Raw genomic sequence first — 16955 nt, forward strand, 5'->3', positions numbered from 1 at the left:
AGTAAATATTCCAGAATTCGATTCAAGAACAGCTGCCAACATGACTAACGTAGAAGTAAATATCCTGGGAGTAGTGAAGCAACTTAATCACTTTATAAAAGCAAGTCTTCTGATCCAGACTGTATACCAATTAGGATTTTTTGAGAGTATGATGATGCATTAACTCCATAGTTATCAAACATATACAACCGTTAACTCGACGAAAGACCCGTACACAAAATCTGGAAAATTCCACAGGTCACACCGGTAGTCAAGAACGGTAGTGGGGGTAATCCACTTAATTACAGACCCATATCATTAACGCCGATATGCAGCAGAATTTTTCAACATATATAGTGTTCGAACATTGTGAATTACCTAGAAGAACGGTCTATTGACTCACAGTCAATATGGGTTTAGAAAACATCGTTCTTGTGGAACACAACTAGCACTTTATTCGCACGAAGTGTTGAGTGCTATTGCCAAGGGATTTCAGGTAGATTGCGTGTTTCTGGATTTCCGGAAGGCTTTTGACACTGTACCACACAGGCGGCTTGCAGTAAAATTGCGTGCTTATGGAATATCGTCTCAGTTATGCGTCTGGATTTGTCATTTTCTGTCAGAGAGGTCACAGTTCGTAGTAATTGACGGAAAGTCATCTAGTAAAACAGAAGTTCAAAAATGGTTCAAATGGCTCTGAGCACTATGGGACTTAACATCGATTGTCATCAGTCCCCTAGAACTTAGAACTACTTAAACCTAACTAACCTAAGGACATCACACAACACCCAGTCATCACGAGGCAGAGAAAATCCCTGACCCCGCCGGGAATCGAACCCGGGAACCCGGGCGTGGGAAGCGAGAACGCTACCGCACTAAAACAGAAGTGATTGCTGGCGTTCCCCAAGGTAGTGTTATAGGCCCTTTGTTGGTCCTTATCTGTACAACCGATTTGGGATACAATCTGAACAGCCATCTTAGGTTGCTTGCAGATGACGCTGTCGTTTATCGACGAATAAAGACATCTGAAGATCAAAACAAATTGCAAAACGATTTAGAAAAGATATCTGAATGGTGCGAAAATTGGCAGTACACCTTAAATACCGAAATTCGTTAAACTCGGGTTACATGATAAATCAGTCCAATCTAAAGGCCGTAAATTCAAGTTAATACCTAGGAATTACAATTACGAACAACTTAAGTTGGAAGGAACACAAAGAAAATGTTGTGGTTAAGGCTAGCCAAAGGCTGCGTTTTATTGGCAGGAGACTTAGAAAATGTAACAGATCTACTAAAGAGAGTGCCTGTACTAGGCTTGTCCGTCCTCTTCTAGAATACTGCTGCGCGGTGTGGAATCCTTACCAGTTAGGACTGACGGAATACATGGTAAACTTTCAAAGGAGAGCACGTTTTGTATTATCACGAAATATGGGAGATAGTGTCACTGAAATGTTACAGGATTTGGGCTGGACGTCATTAAAAGAAAGGTATTTTTCGTTGCAACGGAATCTCGTCACGAAATTCCGATCACCAACTTTCTCCTTCGAATGCGAAAATATTTTGTTGACACCGACCTACATAGGGAGAAATGATCACCACGATAAAATAGGGAAATTAGAGCTCGTACGGAAAGATATAGGTGTTCATTCTTTCCGCGCGCAATACGAGACTAGAATAATAGAGAATTGTGAAGGTGGTTCGATTAACCCTCTACCAGACACTTAAATGTAATTTGCAGAGTATCCATGTAGATACAGATGTAGATGTAGAAATTAAGCCGATATTGAAGCTATGCGTTAAATACAACGCCCAAATGAGCTTGTGTGTTCGCTGTGTGGAGAATCGTTGGATACATCACCTCACATTATTTGTTTAATACTTACATTAGAACATGGCTGTAGATGACATTAATTATATCAGTTTTTGCAATATCGTTCGTAATTTGTGATGCGAACTGTGTTTGGTCATTATTTTATGCGTTGTGCGACAGTGACTTACATGTATGTGCTTCGTAAGTATTTGGCACTCAGATTATATCTTTGTTCCAAGGCAACCCAGTTCAAGGGCCATTCCCGATCTTGCTCCACACTAATAAGAAATCACGCATAAAGACAACTCTGAAATGCAAAACTAACGTCTGAAGACATCAGTAAGTGCCAAAATAAGCACATAGTTTAATCGCAAGATAGATTACTGAGCCCCTTGCCTCACGGCTAAACCACTGACACTGGACACCATCCTATATAAAATAGTCCTTTAGTATTTATGTACACGAGTACATCTACTATAATTCAAATCCTTCATCTTGAGCTTGTGGGACGTGTACTTCTGACATGAATAGCTACAGTATTTACAACTAGTCAAATATTTTGGAGCCAAAGTGTAAATAAATAATCATAAAAGTAACGCACTATCCACAAATTCCGTCTAGAAAACTATACTGCTATTTACAGTTTATCACATCAGGTGTCTTTATAAGACAGGTTTTGGCTTTACAAGTAAAACCGAGTTTTGCAGTCATTTTTTAGTGTTTTTTGAATGCATTTCCGCTAACCTTTACAATATCCATATAACTGCTTTGAGACTTTTCTTCTCACAACTAGCTGTGCTATGTACATGAAAATAGAAATCAAATATTTACTCATATATATACAACACAAATACTACATTTACGAAATAAATTTATCGAGATTTTTGCGTGGATATAAACCGCTAATTTTATTTGATAGGATATTTCCACTATTCCCCTTTCAAGCATTTTCTTGATTTCTTTGTTTACTGCCTGTCTCTTGGTCCAAGAAATCGTATAGGTTGTGTGACAATACGTTTCATGGGGCTTAACTTGCATGTGATATATGTTTCCTTTTATTATAGCTGGTTTTTCTGCAAAGAGTCGTAGGTATCTATACAAGAGATTACGTAGTTAATTTCTCTGCTGCTCACTTAAGTAATGTGATACCAAAATTTGTTTAAATATATACTAGGAAATAACGTTCGCCGATGCACCGGTGTCAATTATTACTACCGTAGATATTTTACCTGATTCAGCTTCAACTGCAGTCTGTACCACTGTATTGTCTTTTTCTCTGCCGGAATTTTCCTCAGAGAACAATTCGTCACGAATATCAACACCTTTATTATAAAGCACCAGACTGATCTGTTTTAGCGTATTGCCCCTTACACTATCCACAATCGCTATCCGAGGGCTCGATATGATCAAAATTAGTTTATTGGCAGGCCATTTGAAGGTTGATTATTTTCAATCACTTAAATTAGCCTCACGGGTTGGTTTTTTACCCGACAGTTCACAGTACTATTACTGATTAGTTTGGGTTATTATTCTGAATCGAATGATGTTGCCCACTGTTTGGTGATGCAGTATTCATTTGCCAATTTGCTTGTTCGTTCTTTGACCATGTTTGTGGCATTATTTCGTTACCCTGATTATTCTTGTGGTTCTTATTTCGTTAACCGGTATTACACATCATCATCAGCCTTTCCTTTCTTTTCGAAGTTCTGTCGGTTGTTACCTTCCTGTGCATGGTTACTTCCATAACCTTGCTGTGATGTATTTCGGTTATTTCCATTCCCATTACCGACACCGTTACTGGTTTGGTTCCCGTTCTGACTCCCATTACTACTGTTATTGTGGTATGCATTGTCCTTACTATTAGCCTGTCCATTGTCTTGAGTCCATTTCTGTGTGTCCTCGTGTAACAAGTCTATCGAGTCGACAACAGACATGAACTGCTCAATGTCATTTTTAGAAGAATGCAATATCTTTTAAATTAAAAGGTTATTTTGCCTTTAAAATTCGAATAACTTCTTTCAGTGTTATGGGATCATCCCAATATCTTGTGGTGTTGATATATTTCTTGAAACACTTGCTTAGAATACTTTGTTTGCTGTTGTAATCCTCAGGTAAGCACATTTCTTTTCTCAATCTCTCTTGCTTGCCTGGAGACCAGTACTTTCATAAGAAACGCCCTCTCGAATTGTTGATATGCTTCACATTTCTCTAGAATTTCTGATGTCCACAGCGCACCTTCGCCTTGTACACATGAGGCAACAAACTGTATTCTCTGGGTGTCTGTCCAGGATCATGGCAGTATCTCCCTGAAACTCCTTATGAAAACAACGGAGTGTTGACACCCTTTATGTCTGGGTTGTACGTCTGAAACTGACGAGGCTTGAGCAAACTCTCCTGCATCTAGATGTTCGTCAAAGCATTTGCTGCCTCCGTATCACACGATGAATACCACTCATTTGTGCAAATGTTGTACAGTGTTTTTCTGTACGACACATTCGATTGTGGAGACGGTAAATGCATATGCGAATTGTTTGTTGCCAAAGCTGCTGGGCTTACGCCTGCATTATTGCGCGCAACTGACAGTTCATTTTCCAGTTTGCCTAGGTGTTCAAAAATGGTTCAAATGGCTCTGAGCACTATGGGACTCAACTGCTGAGGTCATTAGTCCCCTAGAACTTAGAACTAGTTAAACCTAACTAACCTAAGTACATCACAAACATCCATGCCCGAGGCAGGATTCGAACCTGCGACCGTAGCGGTCTTGCGGTTCCAGACTACAGCGCCTTTAACCGCACGGCCACTTCGGCCGGCAGGTGTTCTTCTACCTCATACTTCCACTGAGGAAAATCACCTTTTAGCATCGTTTTAATTTGCTGTAATTCTATTTTTACATCAATTCAGGCTGATATTCTTGTAGTTCGCTTACTTCCGAGTTCAACTGCCTTACCGACTGGTGTATGTCCTCACATGCAAGTTGTAGGTCAGCCAAGTTATTACTAACAGTTTCTACCTTCGCATCTATTTTTATTGAAACTTCCTGGCAGATTAAAACTGTGTGCCAGACCGAAACTCGAACTCGGGACGTTTGCCTATCGCGGGCAAGTGCTCTACCAACTGAGCTACCCAAGCACGATAGGATCCGAATTAAATGGTGGGAAATGCAGATCATAAAATATGGATATGTTGAAAATGAAAACAGTTTTTAATTATGTGTACAACAAAGCAAAGTAAGTGTTATTAAACAAATTACTTCTTTAGTATACTAATCCATACGATAATTGAACCAAACGAAAGTAAAACTTGCAAAGGTTTCTCAATCTTCTAAGTTAAAGTAACATCTCAAGTAATAAAATAACTCACGAATTACCCTAAAAGTCACTATTTAATTACGTAAAGGTAACTTGAATACATAAAAAGTATGATTTATCAAAGAAAAGGAAAAGCATAAATCCAAAGTTTGTGATTCAGACTGAATTATGTAGTAAAATGTCTCGTTTTTCTCGGATCTAACTTGTTGCTAATTTGCTTCTGACAACATCTGAGTTGTTAGAATGATTGTCAGGAAATAGATTATAAATTGTGCTTTTTTTCGCCCTTAGATGTAGGTTGAGAACAACAGCTTAGGCTATGTTATCTGTTTCTCAGGGACATGGAGGCTGCATGGAAGACTAACTACAAGCTGTAGTGGAATGGACGCAAGCACTACGCGATCTTTACTGAATCATACCCTTTCCTTTTCATAATAAAATAAAATGAAACTGTAAATTCTCCCCCAATATTTCTAATTATTTAGTGAAAGTGTCGTAAGGACGCCCACATTAGTGTCTATGATTGTGATGAAAACTGTGAGTACTGTAAACTTAAAAATTTATGAGTGTTTCTTCTTCAGGTAAAGACTGAAAGATTTATGAAGAAAATGTAATAATTTTTGTAATTATTGAAAATTTTATTTAATGTTTCTACGTAATTTATGTAAATGATTTTGTGAAAGTCTTTTGGTCGTGTTTTCTAAGTGTGTATGTGGTGTCACCGCCAGACACCACACTTGCTAGGTGGTAGCTTTAAATCGGCCGCGGTCCATTAGTACATGTCGGACCCGCTTGTCGCCACTGTCAGTGATCGCAGACCGAGCGCCACCACACGGCAGGTCTCGAGAGACGGACTAGCACTCGCCCCAGTTGTACGGACGACTTAGCTAGCGATGCTACACTGACAAAGCCTCGCTCAATTGCAGAGGAGATAGTTAGAATAGCCTTCAGCTAAGTCAATGGCTACGACCTAGCAAGGCGCCATAGCAATTGATAGTTATCGTATGAAGCATGTCTCATCAAGAACGATGTATACAAATGATGGATTAAAGTTAAGTATTCCAGAAGCTACGTACTTTTCTTTACAGCATTCATTACGTATCCTGTTTCAGACCTCACGCCATCCTGCGTGAGCTTATAGCGTGCATATCGGTCTCCTCAAACCACACTGTTTCGGCACTTCTGTCGACACATCAGTGTATAACCCTGATTATTTAGTATGTGTACCAGTAGAGGTAAGGTGTTTTCTAAAAATTAATTTCATTTTAAAAGAGGTCAGTTAGAATTACATTCCTTGTTTCTAAATATTTAATTTTGTTCAAAAATTTTCACTAAAATGTGTACAGGGTAATGAAGCGAAACAAGCGCTGTACCGTTTGTGAGATACAGAGGCGAGCGAGTGGGCTGGGACTTACCCCAGTTCACTGCTAGTTGAGCCACGTCACGCTAATGCGTCTGTGCGTAGCTCGCAAGTATTGCACCATAATTATGTATAAAATTAAAAGCCAAAATTTCTTTTTCAAACTCTATTAACATATACGTTAATGTAATAACGTTTTAAATGTCAAGTCCTAAAGTAATTAAATCAATAGTTTTCATAAAAATACCCTTTCACGAAAAAATAAGTGGCCCTAAATAATAAAGATATAAAGCCAGAATTTGGTCATAATGTGACAACGCATGTCAAAAGTAAATGGTGCAAGTTTCAACATAATAGAATAAAAATTATAGTCAGAATCCACGTTTTTAAGAATAATATACAGTATGTAATACAATATATATTAGAAATGTAAAAATTTGTATGATGCTTCAGTTCAACTTAAAAATAATAGCAAAGAGATCACGTTAAGCTACCTCTAATAGTTTTCGAGTAATTTAATGACAACCAAATTTGTAACTAAAACATATCCATTTGTAGCTGATTAAGTTACCTGTAATTTTAATGCTAGAAAATTTAGGTTACAGAAGAAGAGAAAACTTATTAAGTAATAGAGCTATAGCAAATTTTAGTACAGAAATATTAATAACAACCAATAAAAGGTGTCTTAAATTTATAGTTCAGAGTTAACGATCTACCGTCAGTTCCACTCTACAAATTCTAGAAGGTAAAGTTTTTATTCAAGCGAGCTGATACTTTTTCAGTGATTTCAACCAACTAACCTGAATGCAGGTAAAAATTAAGAAGATTCTAAATTAATTCATAACATTGTTATTTAAGATTATGTGTCCGAGAAAGCTGTCTTTCAGGGGCTGCTGCTGTGTTTATAAGGCAGACAACAACAGATGTTCCTTCAGCCGTCCGCGGCGGCACATACATAAATACGGCCTGAGAGGCAGGAGGAAGGTTCACTTCGCACTCAGACACTGTATGATCCGCGTCTGTCAAACGCCGGATTGCGCTCTGCCTCGGATGATGTCAGAGACAGGCTGTGACAAAACTTGTATTTTCTGTAATAACTGATAGTGACCTCGCGAGGACCTCAAACCGTCCTTGATAGCTTAGATTTTATTAAAGTATCCGTTAGAGTCCCGTCCGTGAATTCTTCAAATCGGCGTGGCAAGTGGTGACTATTGTTTCCACTTTTGTGGCGAGCATTTATTTCGAACATTTATTTGAGTATTAGCAGTCAGGGCGAAAGACAATTTGGTAGGAACATACCGTAGAGGTCGCCTCTGAACTGATAATAGCGCTGTTTAGGTTAGAAAGATTTACTGTCAATTGAACACAGTGACTTTCAAATAGTTGTACTTAAGATACTTGACTGAATATATGTATGAACTGGAACTCATTACCTTCGTTTTTAACCATAGTCCTGACCCCGCTAAGCAGAAGGAGAATAGAAACATTTCTTTCAGTAGGCTGGACTAGAATGTGGACGTGCAGACTGGCAACTGTGGTCGGTATGTTCGCCATCGCTTTCTGTCTGATCACAAAAATAGTTTACAGGCTTGCGTGAGAAAGAAGACCAACTGCAAACACTAACTACATAAACTAACAACAAGTAGAATTATAAAATAATGTTCCCCACCGCTCCACAAGAGTTGTCTAGCATGGTTATATTACTTTTGATATAATTTCGTGTAAAAGTTCGGAACGTCTTAAACTCCAAAACTTTGTCTAGTAGTTTTGCAGAACAGCGTGTTCTCACAGACAGACACGATGTGTTTATATAAAAGTTTAAATCACGATCCTTTTTTTTTCTCGTGGTATCATTTTGACTAAATAAAGCCCGCACGTTGCCCCAAGCTACGCTCAAGTTACCTGTGAAATTCATCTAGTAGTTTTGAAGATTAGCATGTTGGAAACAGACAGACACGAAGGTTTTACAGCTTTGACATTGGTATAGAAAATACGGATGAGAACCGCGTGCTATACGCCTACTTGATTACGACTACTGCTCTAACCGCTAGACCATCATGCCCGCAAATTCTTCTACCCCACAGACGAATTGCTGAATATGGATAAGCATTGAATTACAAACCAGTAAACTGTCAACGTACGTCCATGTAAGTATTTATTAACAGTCTGAGCGCCCGCATCTCGTGGTCGTGCGGTAGCGTTCTCGCTTCCAACGCCCGGGTTCCCGGGTTCGATTCCCGGCGGGGTCAGGGATTTTCTCTGCCTCGTGATGGCTGGATGTTGTGTGCTGTCCTTAGGTTAGTTAGGTTTAAGTAGTTCTAAGTTCTAGGGGACTGATGACCATAGATGTTAAGTCCCATAGTGCTCAGAGCCATTTGAACCATTTTTTGAACAGTCTGAGCCATCCTTAGGTCAACTCACACATTTCACATCCCGATGTTTATTAGTGAATACGATCTATAGGATATGGAACTGAGTGGCTATATTACAACCGGATGTGTTTCAGTAGTGCTGAAACAATCCAAGGACTAGTCCGAGGGAGCCACAATATTTTTTATCGCTATAGATACTCCAAAGAAATACCTGTCAGAGCGTAAAAAATCAGTTGCTTCTTTGCAGACGTATTCGTCCCGAAAAATTTGGTTCTGCTGCAGCGCTAACCAGCCCTTACTCGTCACGACTGCCGGAGCAGTTTGCGTGTTTAGCCGACAGATTTCTTCATGCGGCTGCCGAGTGTACTTCAAAGTTTGGCAAGTAGCGAGGAGCAATTTCGATACAGAGTTCCGAGCAGAGCTTTAATGGTACTCCGTCACGACGTACCGCGAAGCGCCTCCTGCAGGCATCCTCGAGAGTTCGTCAGTCGCTAATCGTTTTGAAACAACTGCCTGTAAGTCGGGCCGCGCGTGTAATTACATCAGTAGCACTCGATAGGAGGCAGTTCATCGCATATGTATGCATTAAGGCTGCATCTATTCCGGCGTTCTGAAAAAAATTGCAGTATAATATTTTAAGTGAAGATTTGATTATTTCATTATGGGGTGTGCGTACTGTAAGACCTTCGGTACACACAGCATCAGATTATTTGACTTGTCGCTCTAACGAAGTAGGCGAGTGTCAGCAATATGTCTCATGGTCTTATCGTGGCGTGTTTATCTTCTGCATTTATGTCAGACGATAGAAATGCCACTTGCACGCTTAGAGTAGCAGATTGACGGTGACCAACTTTAAACAGAACTTCATTAATTTTCACACATATTTATTAAAATAATAAAAAGCATAGAAATTACTTGATTCTGGATGCTGTTTACAATTGACAATCTGAAGTTCCTTTGGTCTTGGTACGTTAATCTTATTCTCACATATCTCTGATACTTGACAAAGTGCCTATTCATTTATCTGCATGTCTATGTGCAGGAATATGATAATCTTATTAGACGCAGACTGAAACTTGACTACAGACTAATGCAGACAAATGCAGGCTAATGCAGACAAATGCAGACTGACTAATCAAAGGTCTGTACAGTCGTTATAATACCTCTCGCGTTCAGGTATCACTGCGCGAGTGTGATCCGCGAGGAGAAAAGGTTCTACGTTAGCAGCAATCTCATTGGCTGCGTTACAAATTAATACGCGGATCGGCGGAAGCAGAATTTGGTCCGTGTCTAAGACAGCGCCATCTCCTTGTGCGGAGACGGACGCGCGCTGCGCCTGTGCTGTTGTGCTTAGCGGGGCGCGCTCTAGTGGGAAAGTTGTGTACGCGCTGACTACGCGGAACTACACTCCTGGAAATGGAAAAAAGAACACATTGACACCGGTGTGTCAGACCCACCATACTTGCTCCGGACACTGCGAGAGGGCTGTACAAGCAATGATCACACGCACGGCACAGCGGACACACCAGGAACCGCGGTGTTGGCCGTCGAATGGCGCTAGCTGCGCAGCATTTGTGCACCGCCGCCCGTCAGTGTCAGCCAGTTTGCCGTGGCATACGGAGCTCCATCGCAGTCTTTAACACTGGTAGCATGCCGCGACAGCGTGGACGTGAACCGTATGTGCAGTTGACGGACTTTGAGCGAGGGCGTATAGTGGTCATGCGGGAGGCCGGGTGGACGTACCGCCGAATTGCTCAACACGTGGGGTGTGAGGTCTCCACAGTACATCGATGTTGTCGCCAGTGGTCGGCGGAAGGTGCACGTGCCCATCGACCTGGGACCGGACCGCAGCGACGCACGGATGCACGCCAAGACCGTAGGATCCTACGCAGTGCCGTAGGGGACCGCACCGCCACTTCCCAGCAAATTAGGGACACTGTTGCTCCTGGGGTATCGGCGAGGACCATTCGCAACCGTCTCCATGAAGCTGGGCTACGGTCCCGCACACCGTTAGGCCGTCTTCCGCTCACGCCCCAACATCGTGCAGCCCGCCTCCAGTGGTGTCGCGACAGGCGTGAATGGAGGGACGAATGGAGACGTGTCGTCTTCAGCGATGAGAGTCGCTTCTGCCTTGGTGCCAATGATGGTCGTATGCGTGTTTGGCGCCGTGCAGGTGAGCGCCACAATCAGGACTGCATACGACCGAGGCACACAGGGCCAACACCCGGCATCATGGTGTGGGGAGCGATCTTCTACACTGGCCGTACACCACTGGTGATCGTCGAGGGGACACTGAATAGTGCACGGTACATCCAAACCGTCATCGAACCCATCGTTCTACCATTCCTAGACCGGCAAGGGAACTTGCTGTTCCAACAGGACAATGCACGTCCGCATGTATCCCGTGCCACCCAACGTGCTCTAGAAGGTGTAAGTCAACTACCCTGGCCAGCAAGATCTCCGGATCTGTCCCCCATTGAGCATGTTTGGGACTGGATGAAGCGTCGTCTCACGCGGTCTGCACGTCCAGCACGAACGCTGGTCCAACTGAGGCGCCAGGTGGAAATGGCATGGCAAGCCGTTCCACAGGACTACATCCAGCATCTCTACGATCGTCTCCATGGGAGAATAGCAGCCTGCATTGCTGCGAAAGGTGGATATACACTGTACTAGTGCCGACATTGTGCATGCTCTGTTGCCTGTGTCTATGTGCCTGTGGTTCTGTCAGTGTGATCATGTGATGTATCTGACCCTAGGAATGTGTCAATAAAGTTTCCCCTTCCTGGGACAATGAATTCACGGTGTTCTTATTTCAATTTCCAGGAGTGTATTTACACAGCACATTAATCAACGATAAAGTTTCTCTTCTAGCATCGCACATACGTTATTTCAGTTAAAACTCAAACAGCGATGAAAATCAGAGGGAGCGACGTCCGGGATGTATGGAGGATGAAAAAACACTTCACATCGAAAACGCTGCAGGAGTATATTCATTGTCCCTGGAGTGTGCGGCCGAGAATTTTCATGAAGAAGCAAATGCTTTATGTGAGCTAGCACGAAATCAGGCGATATCTCTCGGAGACAACATTTTCTAGGCATCTTTACGTGCTCACTGTGCGCTCAGAACTGCAAAGTGAAACGTGACGCCAACGACTGGTGTAAATCACATTGCCCAACACATCTGTGAAAGGTTCCATTGGATTTTTTCTCCGTGGTCTCCATTTAGCGGCCGATCGGAACTTACTTTCTTGACATCCTTCGTATCTGAAAGCACTTATTTTTCTTCTTCCATTGTTGGTCGGTTGGTTGATTTAGCAGAGGGACCAAACAGCGAGGTCATCGGTTCCATGAGACTAGGGAAGGATGGGGAAGGGAGATGGCCGTGCCATTTCAAAGGTACCATCCATCTTACACTGTCAAAAGCTGTGTACCATAGCGCATGTTGGTTTTACCCTCTCATTTCCGCAAATGGTGTTTACTGAGATGCGTATTTTCCCTTTCATATTATGAATTCCTGCAGGGTTCCTGCACTTAGGATCCACTTAGCAACTAATAAATACACGAAACCCTCTGTTGCCAATTAACCTTTATTGTAATTTTAATTAACGTGGAAGACATACTACCACCAAACATGGAGGAAAAATGTACGCATATAAAATCTACTTAAAAAAGGAATAAAATCGCTTAAATTTGTTTCCACAAGAAGAAAATACAACGTCCCAATTCGGACTTCGCTAACGCTTACATTTTACTGACATCAAATATAACAAGATAAATAACCATACATGTAACGAGAAAAAATGAATAACACTATCAATCTTTACAGATGAGAATACGACTATATCCACAAAGGTTCGCGCCCTGGCAAGGGAGATACTTAACTTCAACATATAAGGTGATTACAGTAAGCCCTAATTCCACTCGACAAACATAGTAACGATACAAGCGAGACAAATGTAGTGAAGGAGGATAGCCGGATGTGCCGTAGTAAGAAGAGCCACTATGAATCCCGTCAGGACGCGACCCCCGTGAACACGTCAGTTTCAGCTACCTGCAACATACACAGAGTCATTTGTAGCTTCTTAAAAAAAATATAATGAATAGGCACAACGTGTAACACACTAATGAAATATAAACTACTACTTCACAGAACTAGCTGCTCTTTAGACAAAGCAAACAGCACCATGTTAAAAAATACTTCTAACCTATAAGAAACTAAGGTACCACGTAATTGAATATCGTCTTGAGCTCATAGAATACTCAGTTTGACTTCCCTGTTTATAGGTCTTACAACACAACAGTGTCAGCTTAAGCAAACCCGCGAATACAAAACTCGAAATATGACAGGAATAATGACTGAAGCCACTGACAATGCTAGGCTGCCACACAGAGGAGACAATAGTAATTTACAGCGGCACACAACCGACCTTACATCACCAATTTAATAAAATCAGAGTAAACAATTTTTTGTATAACAATAGCTTACAGTAGCATGACAACCTCCGAATAACGCTTATTAAAAATGGTTCAAATGGCTCTGAGCACTATGGAACTCAGCATCTTAGGCCATAAGTCCCCTAGAACTTAGAACTACTTAAACCTAACTAACCTAAGGACATCACACACACCCATGCCCGAGGCAGGATTCGAACCTGCGACCGTAGCAGTCCCGCGGTTCCGGACTGCAGCGCCAGAACCGCTAGACCACCGCGGCCGGCTAACGCTTATTACCCAGGGTAGGTGGTGGTATGGAAAGGCACCTTTAGTGTATTCACTTATTGGAAGGGTTTCAACTTTATATCCCTTTCCACGTAGGTCTCTGTTTACACACTTCTATAACTTCTGCAACTAAAGAAGGGCATATAAATGCAAATATAACTGACACAGATTTACGCAGAATAAAACAGTACCTTAGTATGGTGCAAATTGCTTAATTTGCTTTACACGTGGGATATCTTCACCACTCAGTAATTCCTAAATGTATTCAACAACGCGTGAGAGCAACACGTCGCCGTGGTATCAGCTATTTACTTCACATAATTTCCTGCACAGACACGAAGCAGACGAAGCGTTTTCACATGCTACAGCGGCGAGCATTACACATTTCCTCCGTCACGCCATAGACACATCTCAATTTCAATTGCTGGTAACAAGAACCTTTACATGCCCTCGCAGTAGAAAAGCCCCAAAACACAACAGTGCACCACCGCTATACCAAACCCGAGGTCCCATCAAGTCACTGCCGGGATCTCTCGCTGACCCTGCCCATAGCGTACAGGCGTCGTACCACATGCCTCACGGTAAACGTCAACAAGCCACCTCAGACCCTGCGAATAACACTCTGCTGTCTCCTTTCTCTCCCCGTTAACCACCTGACCACTGGCCTGAATCGCGGAAGGCTAAGATGGTGAACCTATAATCGATGGCAGCGACGCCATTGTAAGTGCGAGAACTCTGGCGCTAGTTGTGCCACGGCTCAAATTCTGTTTGTGATCCTAATATGTCCTTCATAACTCACAGAACCACCTTCACAATTCTCTAAACGTTCTTCCAGGAATACTTCGTGTCTTCAGCAGTATCCGGACACCACTTTGTAATGCAGAATTGACTATTAAATGTGACGAGAGGCGGACCAGCTAGTGTAAAAGGACGCGGGGAGTATTGTGCAGTTAGGTTCAAAATGGTTCAAATGGCTCTGAGCACTATGGGACTCAACTGCTGTGGTCATTAGTCCCCTAGAACTTAGAACTACTTAAACCTAACTAACCTAACGACATCACACACATCCATGCCCGAGGCAGGATTCGAACCTGCGATCGTAGCAGTCGCACGGTTCCGGACTGCGCGCCTAGAACCGCGAGACCACCACGGCCGGCTTGTGCAGTTAGGAGAGAAGCAGTAACAGCAATATGTTTCGTTCGGTAGAGCCTAATTAATGACTTCAAACGTTGACCAATCACTGGATGTCACCCGAGCAATAAATTCATCAGGGACATTTCAGCCATTCTAAAGGTGCCCAAGTCGACTGTCGGAGATGAAACAATAACGGGAAATGTGAAGGGAAAACCGCAACTAAACCAAAGACCAGGAAGTCCGCCTGTACTGACGGACAGGGTCCATCGCGCATTGCAAAAAATCGAATAAATTCAGGAGAAACTATCACTTGGAATTCCAAAGCGGCCCAGATACCACACTGAATGGGCATAGGGACTTAGAAAGAACGAGGTACATCGGTCCAGCAGCCCCTCATACGCTACACATCTCTGCAAACAGTGCTAAGCGCTGCTTGGGGCGATTCCAAGATCGACATTACGAGACAGTGGATGACGGATGGCAGGGATATTAGTGATTTGTATTGATTAATCACGCAGTACCCTCTGGTAAACCGATGGAGGGGTTTGTATTTGGCGAATGCCTCTACAACGTACACAAGATCATCTGTAGTACCAATTGTGAAGTATGGAGAAAGTCGGGTTATGGTATGGGGTGTTTATTGTGGTTAAGGTGTGATCTCTTTGTTGTTGTTGTTGTTGTTGTTGTTGTGGTCTTCAGTCCTGAGACTGGTTTGATGCAGCTCTCCATGCTACTCTATCCTGTGCAGGCTGCTTCATCTCCCAGTACGGACTGCAGACTAAATCCTTCTGAATCTGCTTAGCGTATTCATCTCTTCGTCTCCCTCTATGATTTTTACCCTCCACGCTTCCTTCCAATACTAAATTGGTGATCCCTTGATGCCTCAGAACATGTCCTACCAACCGATCCCTTCTTCTAGTCAAGGTGTGCCACAAATATCTCTTCTCGCCAATTCTATACAATACCTCCGCATTAGTTATGTGATCTACCCATGTAATCTTCAGCATTCTTCTGTAGCAACACATTTCAAAAGCTTCTATTCTCTTCTTGTCCAAACTATTTATCGTCCATATTTCACTTCCATACATGGCTACACTCCATACAAATACTCTCAGAAAATACTTCCTGACAAATCTATACTCGATGTTAACAAATTTCTCTTCTTCAGAAACAATTTCCTTGCCATTGCCAGTCTACATTTTATATCCTCTCTATTTCGACCATCATCAGTTATTTTGCTCCCCAAATAACAAACTTCTTTTACTACTTTAAGTGTCTCATTTCCTAATGTAATTCCTTCAGCATCACCCGATTTAATTCGACTACATTCCATTATCCTCGCTTTGCTTTTGTTGATGTTCATCTTATATCCTCCTTTCAAGACACCGTCCGTTCCATTCAACTGCTCTTCCAAGTTCTTTGCTGGCTCTGACAGAATTACAATGTCATCGGCGAACCTCCAACTTGTTACTTCTTCTCCATGGATTTTAATTCCTACTCCAAATTTTTCTTTTGTTTCCTTCACTGCTTGCTCAATATACAGATTGAATAACATCAGGGAGAGGCTACAATCCTGTCTCACTACCTTCCCAACCACTGCTTCCCTTTCATGCCCTCGACTCTTATAACTGCCATCTGCTTTCTGTACAAATTGTAAATAGCCTTTCGCTCCCTGTATTTTACCCCTGCCACCTTCAGAATTTGAAAGACAGTATTCCAGTCAACATTGTCAAAAGCTTTATCTAAGTCTACAAATGCTAGATACGTAGGTTTGCATTTCCTTAATCTATTTTCTAAGATAAGTCGTAGGATCAGTATTGCCTCATGTGTTCCAACAATTCTACGGAATCCAAACTGAACTTCCCCAAGGTCGGCTTCTACCAGTTTTTCCATTCCTCTGTAAAGAATTCACGTTAGTATTTTGCAGCCGTGAATTATTAAACTGATAGTTCGGTAATTTTCACATCTGTCAACACCTGCTTTCTTTGGGATTGGAATTAATATATTCTTCTTGAAGTTTGAGGGTATTAAGCCTATCTCGTACATTTTGCTCACCAGATGGTAGAGTTTTGTCAGGACTGGCACTCCCAAGGCTGTCAGTAGTTCTAATGGAATCTTATCTACTTCCGGGGCCTTGTTTCGACTTAGGTCTTCCGGTGCTCTGTCACACTCTTCACGCAGTATCAAATCTCCCATTTCATCTACATCCTCTTAAATTTCCATAATATTGTCCTCAAGTACATCGCCCTTGTATAGATCCTCTATATACTCCT

The sequence above is a fragment of the Schistocerca nitens genome, chromosome 8 (genome assembly GCF_023898315.1).
Source record: "Schistocerca nitens isolate TAMUIC-IGC-003100 chromosome 8, iqSchNite1.1, whole genome shotgun sequence".
NCBI lineage: Eukaryota > Metazoa > Arthropoda > Insecta > Orthoptera > Acrididae > Schistocerca > Schistocerca nitens.